Below are 21,009 nucleotides of genomic sequence, written 5' to 3' on the forward strand. Positions count from 1 at the left end.
ATCAGTAATTGTTAATACTGGACGTGTCTCCTAGATTTTCCAGAGGCCATTCCATCACACAACATTACAGCTAAAATTCGAGAAGAGTTACTCAAATCTTTCACTGGGTATGGACTAACCACAGCAAAACAACCACATCAAGGGAAAATTTTTATACAAAAAACTTTCAGGGAAGTAATGGATAGCTGAGCAATAAAACAATTCAAATCAATGCATATCATTTGAATTGCAAGTAGTGTTAAACCATGTTAAGATTACAGTCAAGTTAAGACAGGCGATTGGGAGGAAGGAATTCCTTTTGTATTTTGTTGGCCATTTGGGATGCCCAAAATGAATCGACCCGAGTTCAGTACACTTGATTAGTTTTTTGTGCATGAGATGAAAGGGCCAGTGAAATTAAAGAAAAATTGGTAAATCAGAATTCCGAAACCACTTGTTTGGACTGTGGTCAAACACTGCAGGGAGTAATTAAATGGAGCAAGAGTTGACTAGGCAGCAATTTTAAAAAAAACACAGCAAAGATTAAACAGGAAGCAGACAAGAAATCAAAAACTAAATTTTGCGAACATACCTAAAGTGTTGGTGTTACTTCCTGTGATAGGTAAACCTTTAAAAGTAAGGTTTTTAGGACGGTTTGTCAAATCAAAAGGAAGTGAGGTGAGCGATTTGACACCAGGCAAAGAAACTGAGTGTTTTGTAAATATGCTCAAAAGCTTTTCCGATAACGGAATCAAAGCAAAAGGTCAATGTTTTACTGGTTACACAAAGGAAGAAACACCTTCAGACGATTCTGAACTGGATATGCCTCATCTTAAAATGAAGAGTGAGGAATTTCTCAAAGTTAAAAATTATTGAGTTACATTCACGAGGAAAATAAATGACCTCACTGAATTGTGTGGATTGTGGCATGGGTGCGCGGCAGTGTGAAGCGTGGAGTCTTTTGCCAGCTCGCAGGAAAGGCCGCACGGCGCCCAGGTAGCTCAGTCGGTAGAGCATCAGACTCTTAATCTGAGGGTCCAGGGTTCAAGTCCCTGCTCGGGCGGGTCGCTTTTAAATTGCACTGCCACAGGACAACAGAGAAGGCGGTGCGAGCAAATCAGACTCAATGGCCCTCCCGTTCTGGCGGTGGGGAAGCAAGTGCAGGCCCGTTTTGCCTGCCGCAACGCCTGGCTTCTGTTTGAATTGATCTCTTTCAGGTCCTCCAAATGTGCGAAATCAGAAATTAGCATAGAATCCCTCGACTGAGGAAACAGGCGACCGACTCTCCCAAGAGCATCCCCCAGGCACCCAAACCCATACCGCATGACTATGTATTTACCCCGAACAAATGCACCGAACCTACACATCCCTGAAAACAATGGGCAATTTAGCATGGCCAGAACACCTGACCTGCACACTTTTGGAGTGTGGGAGGAAAGCGGATCCGTCGGACGAAATCCACGCAGACACGGGCTGAATGTGCAAACTCCACACAGGTAGTCGCCCGAGATTCGAATCGACGTGGGTCCGTGGCGCTGGGAGGAAGCAGTGAAATCCTGATTATAATTGCACATGCTGAAGCTTCGATTTATGGAGAGCTCTCAAATCGATGGTCTGCTTTTCTTCAAAATCGACTCAGACACATCAAACGGAACCTTCATGCGCATCTTCCTTGTTTTGGAGCAATGGCGATGTGGCAGTGCGTGTGGGAGTGTCGGGTCTGCGGCTTGTGGTGGGGTGGATTGTGTCGAGCAGAGAGTGGATGCTGGGGGTGGGGACTGTGCGTGGTGTTGGAGGGATGATGACGAGGCTGTCTCATGAGCACCGTTCTTTCTTTGGCGGTGCTGTGTTGTAAGCTTGCTGATGGCTTGGACGGTGCCAGAAGTGTGTGTTGAGGAGGTTGTTACAGTAGAGACAGGACGGTGCGGCAATGGAGTGGGGGTGATGAAGAGAGATGGCGGCTTGGAATCGGCCCTGCACAGCCGGGGCTGCCAGTCTTTCCCACTGAATTGTGTGGATTGTGGCAGAATGGCTGCGCGGCAGTGTGAAGCGTGGACGTTTTTGCCAGCTCGTGCAAGCGCCCGCCTGGCGCCCGGGTAGCTCAGTCGGTAGAGCATCAGACTCTTAATCTGAGGGTCCAGGGTTCAAGTCCCTGCTCGGGCGGGTCGCTTTTAAATTGCACTGCCACAGGACAACAGAGAAGGCGGTGCGAGCAAATCAGACTCAATGGCCCTCCCGTTCTGGCGGTGGGGAAGCAAGTGCAGGCCCGTTTTGCCTGCCGCAACGCCTGGCTTCTGTTTGAATTGATCTCTTTCAGGTCCTCCAAATGTGCGAAATCAGAAATTAGCATAGAATCCCTCGACTGAGGAAACAGGCGACCGACCTCTCCCAAGAGCATCCCCCAGGCACCCAAACCCATACCGCATGACTATGTATTTACCCCGAACAAATGCACCGAACCTACACATCCCTGAAAACAATGGGCAATTTAGCATGGCCAGAACACCTGACCTGCACACTTTTGGAGTGTGGGAGGAAAGCGGATCCGTCGGACGAAATCCACGCAGACACGGGCTGAATGTGCAAACTCCACACAGGTAGTCGCCCGAGATTCGAATCGACGTGGGTCCGTGGCGCTGGGAGGAAGCAGTGAAATCCTGATTATAATTGCACATGCTGAAGCTTCGATTTATGGAGAGCTCTCAAATCGATGGTCTGCTTTTCTTCAAAATCGACTCAGACACATCAAACGGAACCTTCATGCGCATCTTCCTTGTTTTGGAGCAATGGCGATGTGGCAGTGCGTGTGGGAGTGTCGGTGTCTGCGGCTTGTGGTGGGGTGGATTGTGTCGAGCAGAGAGTGGATGCTGGGGGTGGGGACTGTGCGTGGTGTTGGAGGGATGATGACGAGGCTGTCTCATGAGCAGCGTTCTTTCTTTGGCGGTGCTGTGTTGTAAGCTTGCTGATGGCTTGGACGGTGCCAGAAGTGTGTGTTGAGGAGGGTTGTTACAGTAGAGACAGGACGGTGCGGCAATGGAGTGGGGATGAAGAGAGATGGCGGCTTGGAATCGGCCCTGCACAGCCGGGGCTGCCAGTCTTTCCCACTGAATTGTGTGGATTGTGGCAGAATGGCTGCGCGGCAGTGTGAAGCGTGGACGTTTTTGCCAGCTCGTGCAAGCGCCCGCCTCGCGCCCGGTAGCTCAGTCGGTAGAGCATCAGACTCTTAATCTGAGGGTCCAGGGTTCAAGTCCCTGCTCGGGCGGGTCGCTTTTAAATTGCACTGCCACAGGACAACAGAGAAGGCGGTGCGAGCAAATCAGACTCAATGGCCCTCCCGTTCTGGCGGTGGGGAAGCAAGTGCAGGCCCGTTTTGCCTGCCGCAACGCCTGGCTTCTGTTTGAATTGATCTCTTTCAGGTCCTCCAAATGTGCGAAATCAGAAATTAGCATAGAATCCCTCGACTGAGGAAACAGGCGACCGACTCTCCCAAGAGCATCCCCCAGGCACCCAAACCCATACCGCATGACTATGTATTTACCCCGAACAAATGCACCGAACCTACACATCCCTGAAAACAATGGGCAATTTAGCATGGCCAGAACACCTGACCTGCACACTTTTGGAGTGTGGGAGGAAAGCGGATCCGTCGGACGAAATCCACGCAGACACGGGCTGAATGTGCAAACTCCACACAGGTAGTCGCCCGAGATTCGAATCGACGTGGGTCCGTGGCGCTGGGAGGAAGCAGTGAAATCCTGATTATAATTGCACATGCTGAAGCTTCGATTTATGGAGAGCTCTCAAATCGATGGTCTGCTTTTCTTCAAAATCGACTCAGACACATCAAACGGAACCTTCATGCGCATCTTCCTTGTTTTGGAGCAATGGCGATGTGGCAGTGCGTGTGGGAGTGTCGGTGTCTGCGGCTTGTGGTGGGGTGGATTGTGTCGAGCAGAGAGTGGATGCTGGGGGTGGGGACTGTGCGTGGTGTTGGAGGGATGATGACGAGGCTGTCTCATGAGCAGCGTTCTTTCTTTGGCGGTGCTGTGTTGTAAGCTTGCTGATGGCTTGGACGGTGCCAGAAGTGTGTGTTGAGGAGGGTTGTTACAGTAGAGACAGGACGGTGCGGCAATGGAGTGGGGGTGATGATGAGAGAGATGGCGGCTTGGAATCGGCCCTGCACAGCCGGGCTGCCAGTCTTTCCCACTGAATTGTGTGGATTGTGGCAGAATGGCTGCGCGGCAGTGTGAAGCGTGGACGTTTTTGCCAGCTCGTGCAAGCGCACGCCTGGCGCCCGGTAGCTCAGTCGGTAGAGCATCAGACTCTTAATCTGAGGGTCCAGGGTTCAAGTCCCTGCTCGGGCGGGTCGCTTTTAAATTGCACTGCCACAGGACAACAGAGAAGGCGGTGCGAGCAAATCAGACTCAATGGCCCTCCCGTTCTGGCGGTGGGGAAGCAAGTGCAGGCCCGTTTTGCCTGCCGCAACGCCTGGCTTCTGTTTGAATTGATCTCTTTCAGGTCCTCCAAATGTGCGAAATCAGAAATTAGCATAGAATCCCTCGACTGAGGAAACAGGCGACCGACTCTCCCAAGAGCATCCCCCAGGCACCCAAACCCATACCGCATGACTATGTATTTACCCCGAACAAATGCACCGAACCTACACATCCCTGAAAACAATGGGCAATTTAGCATGGCCAGAACACCTGACCTGCACACTTTTGGAGTGTGGGAGGAAAGCGGATCCGTCGGACGAAATCCACGCAGACACGGCTGAATGTGCAAACTCCACACAGGTAGTCGCCCGAGATTCGAATCGACGTGGGTCCGTGGCGCTGGGAGGAAGCAGTGAAATCCTGATTATAATTGCACATGCTGAAGCTTCGATTTATGGAGAGCTCTCAAATCGATGGTCTGCTTTTCTTCAAAATCGACTCAGACACATCAAACGGAACCTTCACGCGCATCTTCCTTGTTTTGGAGCAATGGCGATGTGGCAGTGCGTGTGGGAGTGTCGGTGTCTGCGGCTTGTGGTGGGGTGGATTGTGTCGAGCAGAGAGTGGATGCTGGGGGTGGGGACTGTGCGTGGTGTTGGAGGGATGATGACGAGGCTGCCTCATGAGCACCGTTCTTTCTTTGGCGATGCTGTGTTGTAAGCTTGCTGATGGCTTGGACGGTGCCAGAAGTGTGTGTTGAGGAGGGTTGTTACAGTAGAGACAGGACGGTGCGGCAATGGAGTGGGGGTGATGAAGAGAGATGGCGGCTTGGAATCGGCCCTGCACAGCCGGGGCTGCCAGTCTTTCCCACTGAATTGTGTGGATTGTGGCAGAATGGCTGCGCGGCAGTGTGAAGCGTGGACGTTTTTGCCAGCTCGTGCAAGCGCACGCCTGGCGCCCGGGTAGCTCAGTCGGTAGAGCATCAGACTCTTAATCTGAGGGTCCAGGGTTCAAGTCCCTGCTCGGGCGGGTCGCTTTTAAATTGCACTGCCACAGGACAACAGAGAAGGCGGTGCGAGCAAATCAGACTCAATGGCCCTCCCGTTCTGGCGGTGGGGAAGCAAGTGCAGGCCCGTTTTGCCTGCCGCAACGCCTGGCTTCTGTTTGAATTGATCTCTTTCAGGTCCTCCAAATGTGCGAAATCAGAAATTAGCATAGAATCCCTCGACTGAGGAAACAGGCGACCGACTCTCCCAAGAGCATCCCCCAAGCACCCAAACCCATACCGCATGACTATGTATTTACCCCGAACAAATGCACCGAACCTACACATCCCTGAAAACAATGGGCAATTTAGCATGGCCAGAACACCTGACCTGCACACTTTTGGAGTGTGGGAGGAAAGCGGATCCGTCGGACGAAATCCACGCAGACACGGGCTGAATGTGCAAACTCCACACAGGTAGTCGCCCGAGATTCGAATCGACGTGGGTCCGTGGCGCTGGGAGGAAGCAGTGAAATCCTGATTATAATTGCACATGCTGAAGCTTCGATTTATGGAGAGCTCTCAAATCGATGGTCTGCTTTTCTTCAAAATCGACTCAGACACATCAAACGGAACCTTCATGCGCATCTTCCTTGTTTTGGAGCAATGGCGATGTGGCAGTGCGTGTGGGAGTGTCGGAGTCTGCGGCTTGTGGTGGGGTGGATTGTGTCGAGCAGAGAGTGGATGCTGGGGGTGGGGACTGTGCGTGGTGTTGGAGGGATGATGACGAGGCTGCCTCATGAGCACCGTTCTTTCTTTGGCGGTGCTGTGTTGTAAGCTTGCTGATGGCTTGGACGGTGCCAGAAGTGTGTGTTGAGGAGGGTTGTTACAGTAGAGACAGGACGGTGCGGCAATGGAGTGGGGGTGATGAAGAGAGATGGCGGCTTGGAATCGGCCCTGCACAGCCGGGGCTGCCAGTCTTTCCCACTGAATTGTGTGGATTGTGGCAGAATGGCTGCGCGGCAGTGTGAAGCGTGGACGTTTTTGCCAGCTCGTGCAAGCGCGCGCCTCGTGCCCGGGTAGCTCAGTCGGTAGAGCATCAGACTCTTAATCTGAGGGTCCAGGGTTCAAGTCCCTGCTCGGGCGGGTCGCTTTTAAATTGCACTGCCACAGGACAACAAGAAGGCGGTGCGAGCAAATCAGACTCAATGGCCCTCCCGTTCTGGCGGTGGGGAAGCAAGTGCAGGCCCGTTTTGCCTGCCGCAACGCCTGGCTTCTGTTTGAATTGATCTCTTTCAGGTCCTCCAAATGTGCGAAATCAGAAATTAGCATAGAATCCCTCGACTGAGGAAACAGGCGACCGACTCTCCCAAGAGCATCCCCCAGGCACCCAAACCCATACCGCATGACTATGTATTTACCCCGAACAAATGCACCGAACCTACACATCCCTGAAAACAATGGGCAATTTAGCATGGCCAGAACACCTGACCTGCACACTTTTGGAGTGTGGGAGGAAAGCGGATCCGTCGGACGAAATCCACGCAGACACGGGCTGAATGTGCAAACTCCACACAGGTAGTCGCCCGAGATTCGAATCGACGTGGGTCCGTGGCGCTGGGAGGAAGCAGTGAAATCCTGATTATAATTGCACATGCTGAAGCTTCGATTTATGGAGAGCTCTCAAATCGATGGTCTGCTTTTCTTCAAAATCGACTCAGACACATCAAACGGAACCTTCATGCGCATCTTCCTTGTTTTGGAGCAATGGCGATGTGGCAGTGCGTGTGGGAGTGTCGGTGTCTGCGGCTTGTGGTGGGGTGGATTGTGTCGAGCAGAGAGTGGATGCTGGGGGTGGGGACTGTGCGTGGTGTTGGAGGGATGATGACGAGGCTGTCTCATGAGCACCGTTCTTTCTTTGGCGGTGCTGTGTTGTAAGCTTGCTGATGGCTTGGACGGTGCCAGAAGTGTGTGTTGAGGAGGGTTGTTACAGTAGAGACAGGACGGTGCGGCAATGGAGTGGGGGTGATGAAGAGAGATGGCGGCTTGGAATCGGCCCTGCACAGCCGGGGCTGCCAGTCTTTCCCACTGAATTGTGTGGATTGTGGCAGAATGGCTGCGCGGCAGTGTGAAGCGTGGACGTTTTTGCCAGCTCGTGCAAGCGCACGCCTGGCGCCCGGGTAGCTCAGTCGGTAGAGCATCAGACTCTTAATCTGAGGGTCCAGGGTTCAAGTCCCTGCTCGGGCGGGTCGCTTTTAAATTGCACTGCCACAGGACAACAGAGAAGGCGGTGCGAGCAAATCAGACTCAATGGCCCTCCCGTTCTGGCGGTGGGGAAGCAAGTGCAGGCCCGTTTTGCCTGCCGCAACGCCTGGCTTCTGTTTGAATTGATCTCTTTCAGGTCCTCCAAATGTGCGAAATCAGAAATTAGCATAGAATCCCTCGACTGAGGAAACAGGCGACCGACTCTCCCAAGAGCATCCCCCAGGCACCCAAACCCATACCGCATGACTATGTATTTACCCCGAACAAATGCACCGAACCTACACATCCCTGAAAACAATGGGCAATTTAGCATGGCCAGAACACCTGACCTGCACACTTTTGGAGTGTGGGAGGAAAGCGGATCCGTCGGACGAAATCCACGCAGACACGGCTGAATGTGCAAACTCCACACAGGTAGTCGCCCGAGATTCGAATCGACGTGGGTCCGTGGCGCTGGGAGGAAGCAGTGAAATCCTGATTATAATTGCACATGCTGAAGCTTCGATTTATGGAGAGCTCTCAAATCGATGGTCTGCTTTTCTTCAAAATCGACTCAGACACATCAAACGGAACCTTCATGCGCATCTTCCTTGTTTTGGAGCAATGGCGATGTGGCAGTGCGTGTGGGAGTGTCGGAGTCTGCGGCTTGTGGTGGGGTGGATTGTGTCGAGCAGAGAGTGGATGCTGGGGGTGGGGACTGTGCGTGGTGTTGGAGGGATGATGACGAGGCTGTCTCATGAGCACCGTTCTTTCTTTGGCGGTGCTGTGTTGTAAGCTTGCTGATGGCTTGGACGGTGCCAGAAGTGTGTGTTGAGGAGGGTTGTTACAGTAGAGACAGGACGGTGCGGCAATGGAGTGGGGGTGATGAAGAGAGATGGCGGCTTGGAATCGGCCCTGCACAGCCGGGGCTGCCAGTCTTTCCCACTGAATTGTGTGGATTGTGGCAGAATGGCTGCGCGGCAGTGTGAAGCGTGGACGTTTTTGCCAGCTCGTGCAAGCGCACGCCTGGCGCCCGGGTAGCTCAGTCGGTAGAGCATCAGACTCTTAATCTGAGGGTCCAGGGTTCAAGTCCCTGCTCGGGCGGGTCGCTTTTAAATTGCACTGCCACAGGACAACAGAGAAGGCGGTGCGAGCAAATCAGACTCAATGGCCCTCCCGTTCTGGCGGTGGGGAAGCAAGTGCAGGCCCGTTTTGCCTGCCGCAACGCCTGGCTTCTGTTTGAATTGATCTCTTTCAGGTCCTCCAAATGTGCGAAATCAGAAATTAGCATAGAATCCCTCGACTGAGGAAACAGGCGACCGACTCTCCCAAGAGCATCCCCCAGGCACCCAAACCCATACCGCATGACTATGTATTTACCCCGAACAAATGCACCGAACCTACACATCCCTGAAAACAATGGGCAATTTAGCATGGCCAGAACACCTGACCTGCACACTTTTGGAGTGTGGGAGGAAAGCGGATCCGTCGGACGAAATCCACGCAGACACGGGCTGAATGTGCAAACTCCACACAGGTAGTCGCCCGAGATTCGAATCGACGTGGGTCCGTGGCGCTGGGAGGAAGCAGTGAAATCCTGATTATAATTGCACATGCTGAAGCTTCGATTTATGGAGAGCTCTCAAATCGATGGTCTGCTTTTCTTCAAAATCGACTCAGACACATCAAACGGAACCTTCATGCGCATCTTCCTTGTTTTGGAGCAATGGCGATGTGGCAGTGCGTGTGGGAGTGTCGGTGTCTGCGGCTTGTGGTGGGGTGGATTGTGTCGAGCAGAGAGTGGATGCTGGGGGTGGGGACTGTGCGTGGTGTTGGAGGGATGATGACGAGGCTGTCTCATGAGCACCGTTCTTTCTTTGGCGGTGCTGTGTTGTAAGCTTGCTGATGGCTTGGACGGTGCCAGAAGTGTGTGTTGAGGAGGGTTGTTACAGTAGAGACAGGACGGTGCGGCAATGGAGTGGGGGTGATGAAGAGAGATGGCGGCTTGGAATCGGCCCTGCACAGCCGGGGCTGCCAGTCTTTCCCACTGAATTGTGTGGATTGTGGCAGAATGGCTGCGCGGCAGTGTGAAGCGTGGACGTTTTTGCCAGCTCGTGCAAGCGCACGCCTGGCGCCCGGGTAGCTCAGTCGGTAGAGCATCAGACTCTTAATCTGAGGGTCCAGGGTTCAAGTCCCTGCTCGGGCGGGTCGCTTTTAAATTGCACTGCCACAGGACAACAGAGAAGGCGGTGCGAGCAAATCAGACTCAATGGCCCTCCCGTTCTGGCGGTGGGGAAGCAAGTGCAGGCCCGTTTTGCCTGCCGCAACGCCTGGCTTCTGTTTGAATTGATCTCTTTCAGGTCCTCCAAATGTGCGAAATCAGAAATTAGCATAGAATCCCTCGACTGAGGAAACAGGCGACCGACCTCTCCCAAGAGCATCCCCCAGGCACCCAAACCCATACCGCATGACTATGTATTTACCCCGAACAAATGCACCGAACCTACACATCCCTGAAAACAATGGGCAATTTAGCATGGCCAGAACACCTGACCTGCACACTTTTGGAGTGTGGGAGGAAAGCGGATCCGTCGGACGAAATCCACGCAGACACGGGCTGAATGTGCAAACTCCACACAGGTAGTCGCCCGAGATTCGAATCGACGTGGGTCCGTGGCGCTGGGAGGAAACAGTGAAATCCTGATTATAATTGCACATGCTGAAGCTTCGATTTATGGAGAGCTCTCAAATCGATGGTCTGCTTTTCTTCAAAATCGACTCAGACACATCAAACGGAACCTTCATGCGCATCTTCCTTGTTTTGGAGCTGATGGCGATGTGGCAGTGCGTGTGGGAGTGTCGGAGTCTGCGGCTTGTGGTGGGGTGGATTGTGTCGAGCAGAGAGTGGATGCTGGGGGTGGGGACTGTGCGTGGTGTTGGAGGGATGATGACGAGGCTGTCTCATGAGCACCGTTCTTTCTTTGGCGGTGCTGTGTTGTAAGCTTGCTGATGGCTTGGACGGTGCCAGAAGTGTGTGTTGAGGAGGGTTGTTACAGTAGAGACAGGACGGTGCGGCAATGGAGTGGGGGTGATGAAGAGAGATGGCGGCTTGGAATCGGCCCTGCACAGCCGGGGCTGCCAGTCTTTCCCACTGAATTGTGTGGATTGTGGCAGAATGGCTGCGCGGCAGTGTGAAGCGTGGACGTTTTTGCCAGCTCGTGCAAGCGCACGCCTGGCGCCCGGGTAGCTCAGTCGGTAGAGCATCAGACTCTTAATCTGAGGGTCCAGGGTTCAAGTCCCTGCTCGGGCGGGTCGCTTTTAAATTGCACTGCCACAGGACAACAGAGAAGGCGGTGCGAGCAAATCAGACTCAATGGCCCTCCCGTTCTGGCGGTGGGGAAGCAAGTGCAGGCCCGTTTTGCCTGCCGCAACGCCTGGCTTCTGTTTGAATTGATCTCTTTCAGGTCCTCCAAATGTGCGAAATCAGAAATTAGCATAGAATCCCTCGACTGAGGAAACAGGCGACCGACTCTCCCAAGAGCATCCCCCAGGCACCCAAACCCATACCGCATGACTATGTATTTACCCCGAACAAATGCACCGAACCTACACATCCCTGAAAACAATGGGCAATTTAGCATGGCCAGAACACCTGACCTGCACACTTTTGGAGTGTGGGAGGAAAGCGGATCCGTCGGACGAAATCCACGCAGACACGGGCTGAATGTGCAAACTCCACACAGGTAGTCGCCCGAGATTCGAATCGACGTGGGTCCGTGGCGCTGGGAGGAAGCAGTGAAATCCTGATTATAATTGCACATGCTGAAGCTTCGATTTATGGAGAGCTCTCAAATCGATGGTCTGCTTTTCTTCAAAATCGACTCAGACACATCAAACGGAACCTTCATGCGCATCTTCCTTGTTTTGGAGCTGATGGTGATGTGGCAGTGCGTGTGGGAGTGTCGGAGTCTGCGGCTTGTGGTGGGGTGGATTGTGTCGAGCAGAGAGTGGATGCTGGGGTGGGGACTGTGCGTGGTGTTGGAGGGATGATGACGAGGCTGTCTCATGAGCACCGTTCTTTCTTTGGCGGTGCTGTGTTGTAAGCTTGCTGATGGCTTGGACGGTGCCAGAAGTGTGTGTTGAGGAGGGTTGTTACAGTAGAGACAGGACGGTGCGGCAATGGAGTGGGGTGATGAAGAGAGATGGCGGCTTGGAATCGGCCCTGCACAGCCGGGGCTGCCAGTCTTTCCCACTGAATTGTGTGGATTGTGGCAGAATGGCTGCGCGGCAGTGTGAAGCGTGGACGTTTTTGCCAGCTCGTGCAAGCGCACGCCTGGTGCCCGGGTAGCTCAGTCGGTAGAGCATCAGACTCTTAATCTGAGGGTCCAGGGTTCAAGTCCCTGCTCGGGCGGGTCGCTTTTAAATTGCACTGCCACAGGACAACAGAGAAGGCGGTGCGAGCAAATCAGACTCAATGGCCCTCCCGTTCTGGCGGTGGGGAAGCAAGTGCAGGCCCGTTTTGCCTGCCGCAACGCCTGGCTTCTGTTTGAATTGATCTCTTTCAGGTCCTCCAAATGTGCGAAATCAGAAATTAGCATAGAATCCCTCGACTGAGGAAACAGGCGACCGACTCTCCCAAGAGCATCCCCCAGGCACCCAAACCCATACCGCATGACTATGTATTTACCCCGAACAAATGCACCGAACCTACACATCCCTGAAAACAATGGGCAATTTAGCATGGCCAGAACACCTGACCTGCACACTTTTGGAGTGTGGGAGGAAAGCGGATCCGTCGGACGAAATCCACGCAGACACGGGCTGAATGTGCAAACTCCACACAGGTAGTCGCCCGAGATTCGAATCGACGTGGGTCCGTGGCGCTGGGAGGAAGCAGTGAAATCCTGATTATAATTGCACATGCTGAAGCTTCGATTTATGGAGAGCTCTCAAATCGATGGTCTGCTTTTCTTCAAAATCGACTCAGACACATCAAACGGAACCTTCATGCGCATCTTCCTTGTTTTGGAGCAATGGCGATGTGGCAGTGCGTGTGGGAGTGTCGGTGTCTGCGGCTTGTGGTGGGGTGGATTGTGTCGAGCAGAGAGTGGATGCTGGGGGTGGGGACTGTGCGTGGTGTTGGAGGGATGATGACGAGGCTGTCTCATGAGCACCGTTCTTTCTTTGGCGGTGCTGTGTTGTAAGCTTGCTGATGGCTTGGACGGTGCCAGAAGTGTGTGTTGAGGAGGGTTGTTACAGTAGAGACAGGACGGTGCGGCAATGGAGTGGGGGTGATGAAGAGAGATGGCGGCTTGGAATCGGCCCTGCACAGCCGGGGCTGCCAGTCTTTCCCACTGAATTGTGTGGATTGTGGCAGAATGGCTGCGCGGCAGTGTGAAGCGTGAACGTTTTTGCCAGCTCGTGCAAGCGCACGCGTGGCGCCCGGGTAGCTCAGTCGGTAGAGCATCAGACTCTTAATCTGAGGGTCCAGGGTTCAAGTCCCTGCTCGGGCGGGTCGCTTTTAAATTGCACTGCCACAGGACAACAGAGACGGCGGTGCGAGCAAATCAGACTCAATGGCCCTCCCGTTCTGGCGGTGGGGAAGCAAGTGCAGGCCCGTTTTGCCTGCCGCAACGCCTGGCTTCTGTTTGAATTGATCTCTTTCAGGTCCTCCAAATGTGCGAAATCAGAAATTAGCACAGAATCCCTCGACTGAGGAAACAGGCGACCGACCTCTCCCAAGAGCATCCCCAAGGCACCCAAACCCATACCGCATGACTATGTATTTACCCCGAACAAATGCACCGAACCTACACATCCCTGAAAACAATGGGCAATTTAGCATGGCCAGAACACCTGACCTGCACACTTTTGGAGTGTGGGAGGAAAGCGGATCCGTCGGACGAAATCCACGCAGACACGGGCTGAATGTGCAAACTCCACACAGGTAGTCGCCCGAGATTCGAATCGACGTGGGTCCGTGGCGCTGGGAGGAAGCAGTGAAATCCTGATTATAATTGCACATGCTGAAGCTTCGATTTATGGAGAGCTCTCAAATCGATGGTCTGCTTTTCTTCAAAATCGACTCAGACACATCAAACGGAACCTTCATGCGCATCTTCCTTGTTTTGGAGCAATGGCGATGTGGCAGTGCGTGTGGGAGTGTCGGAGTCTGCGGCTTGTGGTGGGGTGGATTGTGTCGAGCAGAGAGTGGATGCTGGGGGTGGGGACTGTGCGTGGTGTTGGAGGGATGATGACGAGGCTGCCTCATGAGCACCGTTCTTTCTTTGGCGGTGCTGTGTTGTAAGCTTGCTGATGGCTTGGACGGTGCCAGAAGTGTGTGTTGAGGAGGGTTGTTACAGTAGAGACAGGACGGTGCGGCAATGGAGTGGGGGTGATGAAGAGAGATGGCGGCTTGGAATCGGCCCTGCACAGCCGGGGCTGCCAGTCTTTCCCACTGAATTGTGTGGATTGTGGCAGAATGGCTGCGCGGCAGTGTGAAGCGTGGACGTTTTTGCCAGCTCGTGCAAGCGCGCGCCTCGTGCCCGGGTATCTCAGTCGGTAGAGCATCAGACTCTTAATCTGAGGGTCCAGGGTTCAAGTCCTGCTCGGGCGGGTCGCTTTAAATTGCACTGCCACAGGACAACAGAGAAGGCGGTGCGAGCAAATCAGACTCAATGGCCCTCCCGTTCTGGCGGTGGGGAAGCAAGTGCAGGCCCGTTTTGCCTGCCGCAACGCCTGGCTTCTGTTTGAATTGATCTCTTTCAGGTCCTCCAAATGTGCGAAATCAGAAATTAGCATAGAATCCCTCGACTGAGGAAACAGGCGACCGACTCTCCCAAGAGCATCCCCCAGGCACCCAAACCCATACCGCATGACTATGTATTTACCCCGAACAAATGCACCGAACCTACACATCCCTGAAAACAATGGGCAATTTAGCATGGCCAGAACACCTGACCTGCACACTTTTGGAGTGTGGGAGGAAAGCGGATCCGTCGGACGAAATCCACGCAGACACGGGCTGAATGTGCAAACTCCACACAGGTAGTCGTCCGAGATTCGAATCGACGTGGGTCCGTGGCGCTGGGAGGAAGCAGTGAAATCCTGATTATAATTGCACATGCTGAAGCTTCGATTTATGGAGAGCTCTCAAATCGATGGTCTGCTTTTCTTCAAAATCGACTCAGACACATCAAACGGAACCTTCATGCGCATCTTCCTTGTTTTGGAGCAATGGTGATGTGGCAGTGCGTGTGGGAGTGTCGGTGTCTGCGGCTTGTGGTGGGGTGGATTGTGTCGAGCAGAGAGTGGATGCTGGGGGTGGGGACTGTGCGTGGTGTTGGAGGGATGATGACGAGGCTGTCTCATGAGCACCGTTCTTTCTTTGGCGGTGCTGTGTTGTAAGCTTGCTGATGGCTTGGACGGTGCCAGAAGTGTGTGTTGAGGAGGGTTGTTACAGTAGAGACAGGACGGTGCGGCAATGGAGTGGGGGTGATGAAGAGAGATGGCGGCTTGGAATCGGCCCTGCACAGCCGGGGCTGCCAGTCTTTCCCACTGAATTGTGTGGATTGTGGCAGAATGGCTGCGCGGCAGTGTGAAGCGTGAACGTTTTTGCCAGCTCGTGCAAGCGCACGCCTGGCGCCCGGGTAGCTCAGTCGGTAGAGCATCAGACTCTTAATCTGAGGGTCCAGGGTTCAAGTCCCTGCTCGGGCGGGTCGCTTTTAAATTGCACTGCCACAGGACAACAGAGACGGCGGTGCGAGCAAATCAGACTCAATGGCCCTCCCGTTCTGGCGGTGGGGAAGCAAGTGCAGGCCCGTTTTGCCTGCCGCAACGCCTGGCTTCTGTTTGAATTGATCTCTTTCAGGTCCTCCAAATGTGCGAAATCAGAAATTAGCACAGAATCCCTCGACTGAGGAAACAGGCGACCGACCTCTCCCAAGAGCATCCCCAAGGCGCCCAAACCCATACCGCATGACTATGTATTTACCCCGAACAAATGCACCGAACCTACACATCCCTGAAAACAATGGGCAATTTAGCATGGCCAGAACACCTGACCTGCACACTTTTGGAGTGTGGGAGGAAAGCGGATCCGTCGGACGAAATCCACGCAGACACGGGCTGAATGTGCAAACTCCACACAGGTAGTCGCCCGAGATTCGAATCGACGTGGGTCCGTGGCGCTGGGAGGAAGCAGTGAAATCCTGATTATAATTGCACATGCTGAAGCTTCGATTTATGGAGAGCTCTCAAATCGATGGTCTGCCTTTCTTCAAAATCGACTCAGACACATCAAACGGAACCTTCATGCGCATCTTCCTTGTTTTGGAGCAATGGCGATGTGGCAGTGCGTGTGGGAGTGTCGGAGTCTGCGGCTTGTGGTGGGGTGGATTGTGTCGAGCAGAGAGTGGATGCTGGGGGTGGGGACTGTGCGTGGTGTTGGAGGGATGATGACGAGGCTGTCTCATGAGCACCGTTCTTTCTTTGGCGGTCCTGTGTTGTAAGCTTGCTGATGGCTTGGACGGTGCCAGAAGTGTGTGTTGAGGAGGGTTGTTACAGTAGAGACAGGACGGTGCGGCAATGGAGTGGGGGTGATGAAGAGAGATGGCGGCTTGGAATCGGCCCTGCACAGCCGGGGCTGCCAGTCTTTCCCACTGAATTGTGTGGATTGTGGCAGAATGGCTGCGCGGCAGTGTGAAGCGTGGACGTTTTTGCCAGCTCGTGCAAGCGCCCGCCTGGCTCCCGGGTAGCTCAGTCGGTAGAGCATCAGACTCTTAATCTGAGGGTCCAGGGTTCAAGTCCCTGCTCGGGCGGGTCGCTTTTAAATTGCACTGCCACAGGACAACAGAGAAGACGGTGCGAGCAAATCAGACTCAATGGCCCTCCCGTTCTGGCGGTGGGGAACCAAGTGCAGGCCCGTTTTGCCTGCCGCAACGCGTGGCTTCTGTTTGAATTGATCTCTTTCACGTCCTCCAAATGTGCGAAATCAGAAATTAGCACAGAATCCCTCGACTGAGGAAACAGGCGACCGACCTCTCCCAAGGCGCCCAAACCCATACCGCATGACTATGTATTTACCCCGAACAAATGCACCGAACCTACACATCCCTGAAAACAATGGGCAATTTAGCATGGCCAGAACACCTGACCTGCACACTTTTGGAGTGTGGGAGGAAAGCGGATCCGTCGGACGAAATCCACGCAGACACGGGCTGAATGTGCAAACTCCACACAGGTAGTCGCCCGAGATTCGAATCGACGTGGGTCCGTGGCGCTGGGAGGAAGCAGTGAAATCCTGATTATAATTGCACATGCTGAAGCTTCGATTTATGGAGAGCTCTCAAATCGATGGTCTGCTTTTCTTCAAAATCGACTCAGACACATCAAACGGAACCTTCATGCGCATCTTCCTTGTTTTGGAGCAATGGCGATGTGGCAGTGCGTGTGGGAGTGTCGGTGTCTGCGGCTTGTGGTGGGGTGGATTGTGTCGAGCAGAGAGTGGATGCTGGGGGTGGGGACTGTGCGTGGTGTTGGAGGGATGATGACGAGGCTGTCTCATGAGCACCGTTCTTTCTTTGGCGGTGCTGTGTTGTAAGCTTGCTGATGGCTTGGACGGTGCCAGAAGTGTGTGTTGAGGAGGGTTGTTACAGTAGAGACAGGACGGTGCGGCAATGGAGTGGGGGTGATGAAGAGAGATGGCGGCTTGGAATCGGCCCTGCACAGCCGGGGCTGCCAGTCTTTCCCACTGAATTGTGTGGATTGTGGCAGAATGGCTGCGCGGCAGTGTGAAGCGTGGACGTTTTTGCCAGCTCGTGCAAGCGCGCGCCTGGCGCCCGGGTAGCTCAGTCGGTAGAGCATCAGACTCTTAATCTGAGGGTCCAGGGTTCAAGTCCCTGCTCGGGCGGATCGCTTTTAAATTGCACTGCCACAGGACAACAGAGAAGGCGGTGCGAGCAAATCAGACTCAATGGCCCTCCCGTTCTGGCGGTGGGGAAGCAAGTGCAGGCCCGTTTTGCCTGCCGCAACGCCTGGCTTCTGTTTGAATTGATCTCTTTCAGGTCCTCCAAATGTGCGAAATCAGAAATTAGCATAGAATCCCTCGACTGAGGAAACAGGCGACCGACCTCTCCCAAGAGCATCCCCCAGGCACCCAAACCCATACCGCATGACTATGTATTTACCCCGAACAAATGCACCGAACCTACACATCCCTGAAAACAATGGGCAATTTAGCATGGCCAGAACACCTGACCTGCACACTTTTGGAGTGTGGGAGGAAAGCGGATCCGTCGGACGAAATCCACGCAGACACGGGCTGAATGTGCAAACTCCACACAGGTAGTCGCCCGAGATTCGAATCGACGTGGGTCCGTGGCGCTGGGAGGAAGCAGTGAAATCCTGATTATAATTGCACATGCTGAAGCTTCGATTTATGGAGAGCTCTCAAATCGATGGTCTGCTTTTCTTCAAAATCGACTCAGACACATCAAACGGAACCTTCATGCGCATCTTCCTTGTTTTGGAGCAATGGCGATGTGGCAGTGCGTGTGGGAGTGTCGGTGTCTGCGGCTTGTGGTGGGGTGGATTGTGTCGAGCAGAGAGTGGATGCTGGGGGTGGGGACTGTGCGTGGTGTTGGAGGGATGATGACGAGGCTGTCTCATGAGCACCGTTCTTTCTTTGGCGGTGCTGTGTTGTAAGCTTGCTGATGGCTTGGACGGTGCCAGAAGTGTGTGTTGAGGAGGGTTGTTACAGTAGAGACAGGACGGTGCGGCAATGGAGTGGGGGTGATGAAGAGAGATGGCGGCTTGGAATCGGCCCTGCACAGCCGGGGCTGCCAGTCTTTCCCACTGAATTGTGTGGATTGTGGCAGAATGGCTGCGCGGCAGTGTGAAGCGTGGACGTTTTTGCCAGCTCGTGCAAGCGCACGCCTGGCGCCCGGGTAGCTCAGTCGGTAGAGCATCAGACTCTTAATCTGAGGGTCCAGGGTTCAAGTCCCTGCTCGGGCGGGTCGCTTTTAAATTGCACTGCCACAGGACAACAGAGAAGGCGGTGCGAGCAAATCAGACTCAATGGCCCTCCCGTTCTGGCGGTGGGGAAGCAAGTGCAGGCCCGTTTTGCCTGCCGCAACGCCTGGCTTCTGTTTGAATTGATCTCTTTCAGGTCCTCCAAATGTGCGAAATCAGAAATTAGCATAGAATCCCTCGACTGAGGAAACAGGCGACCGACCTCTCCCAAGAGCATCCCCCAGGCACCCAAACCCATACCGCATGACTATGTATTTACCCCGAACAAATGCACCGAACCTACACATCCCTGAAAACAATGGGCAATTTAGCATGGCCAGAACACCTGACCTGCACACTTTTGGAGTGTGGGAGGAAAGCGGATCCGTCGGACGAAATCCACGCAGACACGGGCTGAATGTGCAAACTCCACACAGGTAGTCGCCCGAGATTCGAATCGACGTGGGTCCGTGGCGCTGGGAGGAAACAGTGAAATCCTGATTATAATTGCACATGCTGAAGCTTCGATTTATGGAGAGCTCTCAAATCGATGGTCTGCTTTTCTTCAAAATCGACTCAGACACATCAAACGGAACCTTCATGCGCATCTTCCTTGTTTTGGAGCAATGGCGATGTGGCAGTGCGTGTGGGAGTGTCGGTGTCTGCGGCTTGTGGTGGGGTGGATTGTGTCGAGCAGAGAGTGGATGCTGGGGGTGGGGACTGTGCGTGGTGTTGGAGGGATGATGACGAGGCTGTCTCATGAGCACCGTTCTTTCTTTGGCGGTGCTGTGTTGTAAGCTTGCTGATGGCTTGGACGGTGCCAGAAGTGTGTGTTGAGGAGGGTTGTTACAGTAGAGACAGGACGGTGCGGCAATGGAGTGGGGGTGATGAAGAGAGATGGCGGCTTGGAATCGGCCCTGCACAGCCGGGGCTGCCAGTCTTTCCCACTGAATTGTGTGGATTGTGGCAGAATGACTGCGCGGCAGTGTGAAGCGTGGACGTTTTTGCCAGCTCGTGCAAGCGCACGCCTGGCGCCCGGGTAGCTCAGTCGGTAGAGCATCAGACTCTTAATCTGAGGGTCCAGGGTTCAAGTCCCTGCTCGGGCGGGTCGCTTTTAAATTGCACTGCCACAGGACAACAGAGAAGGCGGTGCGAGCAAATCAGACTCAATGGCCCTCCCGTTCTGGCGGTGGGGAAGCAAGTGCAGGCCCGTTTTGCCTGCCGCAACGCCTGGCTTCTGTTTGAATTGATCTCTTTCAGGTCCTCCAAATGTGCGAAATCAGAAATTAGCATAGAATCCCTCGACTGAGGAAACAGGCGACCGACCTCTCCCAAGAGCATCCCCCAGGCACCCAAACCCATACCGCATGACTATGTATTTACCCCGAACAAATGCACCGAACCTACACATCCCTGAAAACAATGGGCAATTTAGCATGGCCAGAACACCTGACCTGCACACTTTTGGAGTGTGGGAGGAAAGCGGATCCGTCGGACGAAATCCACGCAGACACGGGCTGAATGTGCAAACTCCACACAGGTAGTCGCCCGAGATTCGAATCGACGTGGGTCCGTGGCGCTGGGAGGAAGCAGTGAAATCCTGATTATAATTGCACATGCTGAAGCTTCGATTTATGGAGAGCTCTCAAATCGATGGTCTGCTTTTCTTCAAAATCGACTCAGACACATCAAACGGAACCTTCATGCGCATCTTCCTTGTTTTGGAGCAATGGCGATGTGGCAGTGCGTGTGGGAGTGTCGGTGTCTGCGGCTTGTGGTGGGGTGGATTGTGTCGAGCAGAGAGTGGATGCTGGGGTGGGGACTGTGCGTGGTGTTGGAGGGATGATGACGAGGCTGTCTCATGAGCACCGTTCTTTCTTTGGCGGTGCTGTGTTGTAAGCTTGCTGATGGCTTGGACGGTGCCAGAAGTGTGTGTTGAGGAGGGTTGTTACAGTAGAGACAGGACGGTGCGGCAATGGAGTGGGGGTGATGAAGAGAGATGGCGGCTTGGAATCGGCCCTGCACAGCCGGGGCTGCCAGTCTTTCCCACTGAATTGTGTGGATTGTGGCAGAATGGCTGCGCGGCAGTGTGAAGCGTGAACGTTTTTGCCAGCTCGTGCAAGCGCACGCCTGGCGCCCGGGTAGCTCAGTCGGTAGAGCATCAGACTCTTAATCTGAGGGTCCAGGGTTCAAGTCCTGCTCGGGCGGGTCGCTTTTAAATTGCACTGCCACAGGACAACAGAGAAGGCGGTGCGAGCAAATCAGACTCAATGGCCCTCCCGTTCTGGCGGTGGGGAAGCAAGTGCAGGCCCGTTTTGCCTGCCGCAACGCCTGGCTTCTGTTTGAATTGATCTC

At 54.0% G+C, this 21,009-nt stretch overlaps 19 non-coding genes across 19 annotated transcripts; all 19 read left to right on the forward strand.

The window, feature by feature from the left end:
• The first annotated feature begins 969 nt into the window (after positions 1–969).
• Positions 970–1,042, forward strand: trnak-cuu (transfer RNA lysine (anticodon CUU)). Its single transcript has one exon. It is a non-coding gene; the product is annotated as a tRNA-Lys (tRNA).
• A 1,027-nt stretch (positions 1,043–2,069) lies between these two features.
• On the forward strand, positions 2,070–2,142 carry trnak-cuu (transfer RNA lysine (anticodon CUU)). Its single transcript has one exon. It is a non-coding gene; the product is annotated as a tRNA-Lys (tRNA).
• Positions 2,143–3,168: 1,026 nt separating this feature from the next.
• trnak-cuu (transfer RNA lysine (anticodon CUU)) lies at positions 3,169–3,242 on the forward strand. The gene has a single exon. It is a non-coding gene; the product is annotated as a tRNA-Lys (tRNA).
• Positions 3,243–4,270: 1,028 nt separating this feature from the next.
• trnak-cuu (transfer RNA lysine (anticodon CUU)) lies at positions 4,271–4,344 on the forward strand. The gene has a single exon. It is a non-coding gene; the product is annotated as a tRNA-Lys (tRNA).
• Positions 4,345–5,371: 1,027 nt separating this feature from the next.
• trnak-cuu (transfer RNA lysine (anticodon CUU)) lies at positions 5,372–5,444 on the forward strand. The gene has a single exon. It is a non-coding gene; the product is annotated as a tRNA-Lys (tRNA).
• Positions 5,445–6,473: 1,029 nt separating this feature from the next.
• trnak-cuu (transfer RNA lysine (anticodon CUU)) lies at positions 6,474–6,546 on the forward strand. Its single transcript has one exon. It is a non-coding gene; the product is annotated as a tRNA-Lys (tRNA).
• A 1,028-nt stretch (positions 6,547–7,574) lies between these two features.
• On the forward strand, positions 7,575–7,647 carry trnak-cuu (transfer RNA lysine (anticodon CUU)). The gene has a single exon. It is a non-coding gene; the product is annotated as a tRNA-Lys (tRNA).
• Positions 7,648–8,675: 1,028 nt separating this feature from the next.
• trnak-cuu (transfer RNA lysine (anticodon CUU)) lies at positions 8,676–8,748 on the forward strand. Its single transcript has one exon. It is a non-coding gene; the product is annotated as a tRNA-Lys (tRNA).
• Positions 8,749–9,777: 1,029 nt separating this feature from the next.
• On the forward strand, positions 9,778–9,850 carry trnak-cuu (transfer RNA lysine (anticodon CUU)). Its single transcript has one exon. It is a non-coding gene; the product is annotated as a tRNA-Lys (tRNA).
• A 1,031-nt stretch (positions 9,851–10,881) lies between these two features.
• On the forward strand, positions 10,882–10,954 carry trnak-cuu (transfer RNA lysine (anticodon CUU)). Its single transcript has one exon. It is a non-coding gene; the product is annotated as a tRNA-Lys (tRNA).
• A 1,028-nt stretch (positions 10,955–11,982) lies between these two features.
• On the forward strand, positions 11,983–12,055 carry trnak-cuu (transfer RNA lysine (anticodon CUU)). The gene has a single exon. It is a non-coding gene; the product is annotated as a tRNA-Lys (tRNA).
• Positions 12,056–13,084: 1,029 nt separating this feature from the next.
• Positions 13,085–13,157, forward strand: trnak-cuu (transfer RNA lysine (anticodon CUU)). The gene has a single exon. It is a non-coding gene; the product is annotated as a tRNA-Lys (tRNA).
• Positions 13,158–14,187: 1,030 nt separating this feature from the next.
• trnak-cuu (transfer RNA lysine (anticodon CUU)) lies at positions 14,188–14,259 on the forward strand. The gene has a single exon. It is a non-coding gene; the product is annotated as a tRNA-Lys (tRNA).
• A 1,028-nt stretch (positions 14,260–15,287) lies between these two features.
• Positions 15,288–15,360, forward strand: trnak-cuu (transfer RNA lysine (anticodon CUU)). The gene has a single exon. It is a non-coding gene; the product is annotated as a tRNA-Lys (tRNA).
• Positions 15,361–16,390: 1,030 nt separating this feature from the next.
• Positions 16,391–16,463, forward strand: trnak-cuu (transfer RNA lysine (anticodon CUU)). The gene has a single exon. It is a non-coding gene; the product is annotated as a tRNA-Lys (tRNA).
• A 1,018-nt stretch (positions 16,464–17,481) lies between these two features.
• On the forward strand, positions 17,482–17,554 carry trnak-cuu (transfer RNA lysine (anticodon CUU)). The gene has a single exon. It is a non-coding gene; the product is annotated as a tRNA-Lys (tRNA).
• A 1,030-nt stretch (positions 17,555–18,584) lies between these two features.
• Positions 18,585–18,657, forward strand: trnak-cuu (transfer RNA lysine (anticodon CUU)). The gene has a single exon. It is a non-coding gene; the product is annotated as a tRNA-Lys (tRNA).
• A 1,030-nt stretch (positions 18,658–19,687) lies between these two features.
• trnak-cuu (transfer RNA lysine (anticodon CUU)) lies at positions 19,688–19,760 on the forward strand. The gene has a single exon. It is a non-coding gene; the product is annotated as a tRNA-Lys (tRNA).
• Positions 19,761–20,789: 1,029 nt separating this feature from the next.
• Positions 20,790–20,861, forward strand: trnak-cuu (transfer RNA lysine (anticodon CUU)). The gene has a single exon. It is a non-coding gene; the product is annotated as a tRNA-Lys (tRNA).
• Positions 20,862–21,009: the final 148 nt, after the last annotated feature.

This window comes from Hemiscyllium ocellatum, unplaced genomic scaffold, assembly GCF_020745735.1.
Source record: "Hemiscyllium ocellatum isolate sHemOce1 unplaced genomic scaffold, sHemOce1.pat.X.cur. scaffold_2154_pat_ctg1, whole genome shotgun sequence".
In the NCBI taxonomy this organism is placed as follows: domain Eukaryota; kingdom Metazoa; phylum Chordata; class Chondrichthyes; order Orectolobiformes; family Hemiscylliidae; genus Hemiscyllium; species Hemiscyllium ocellatum.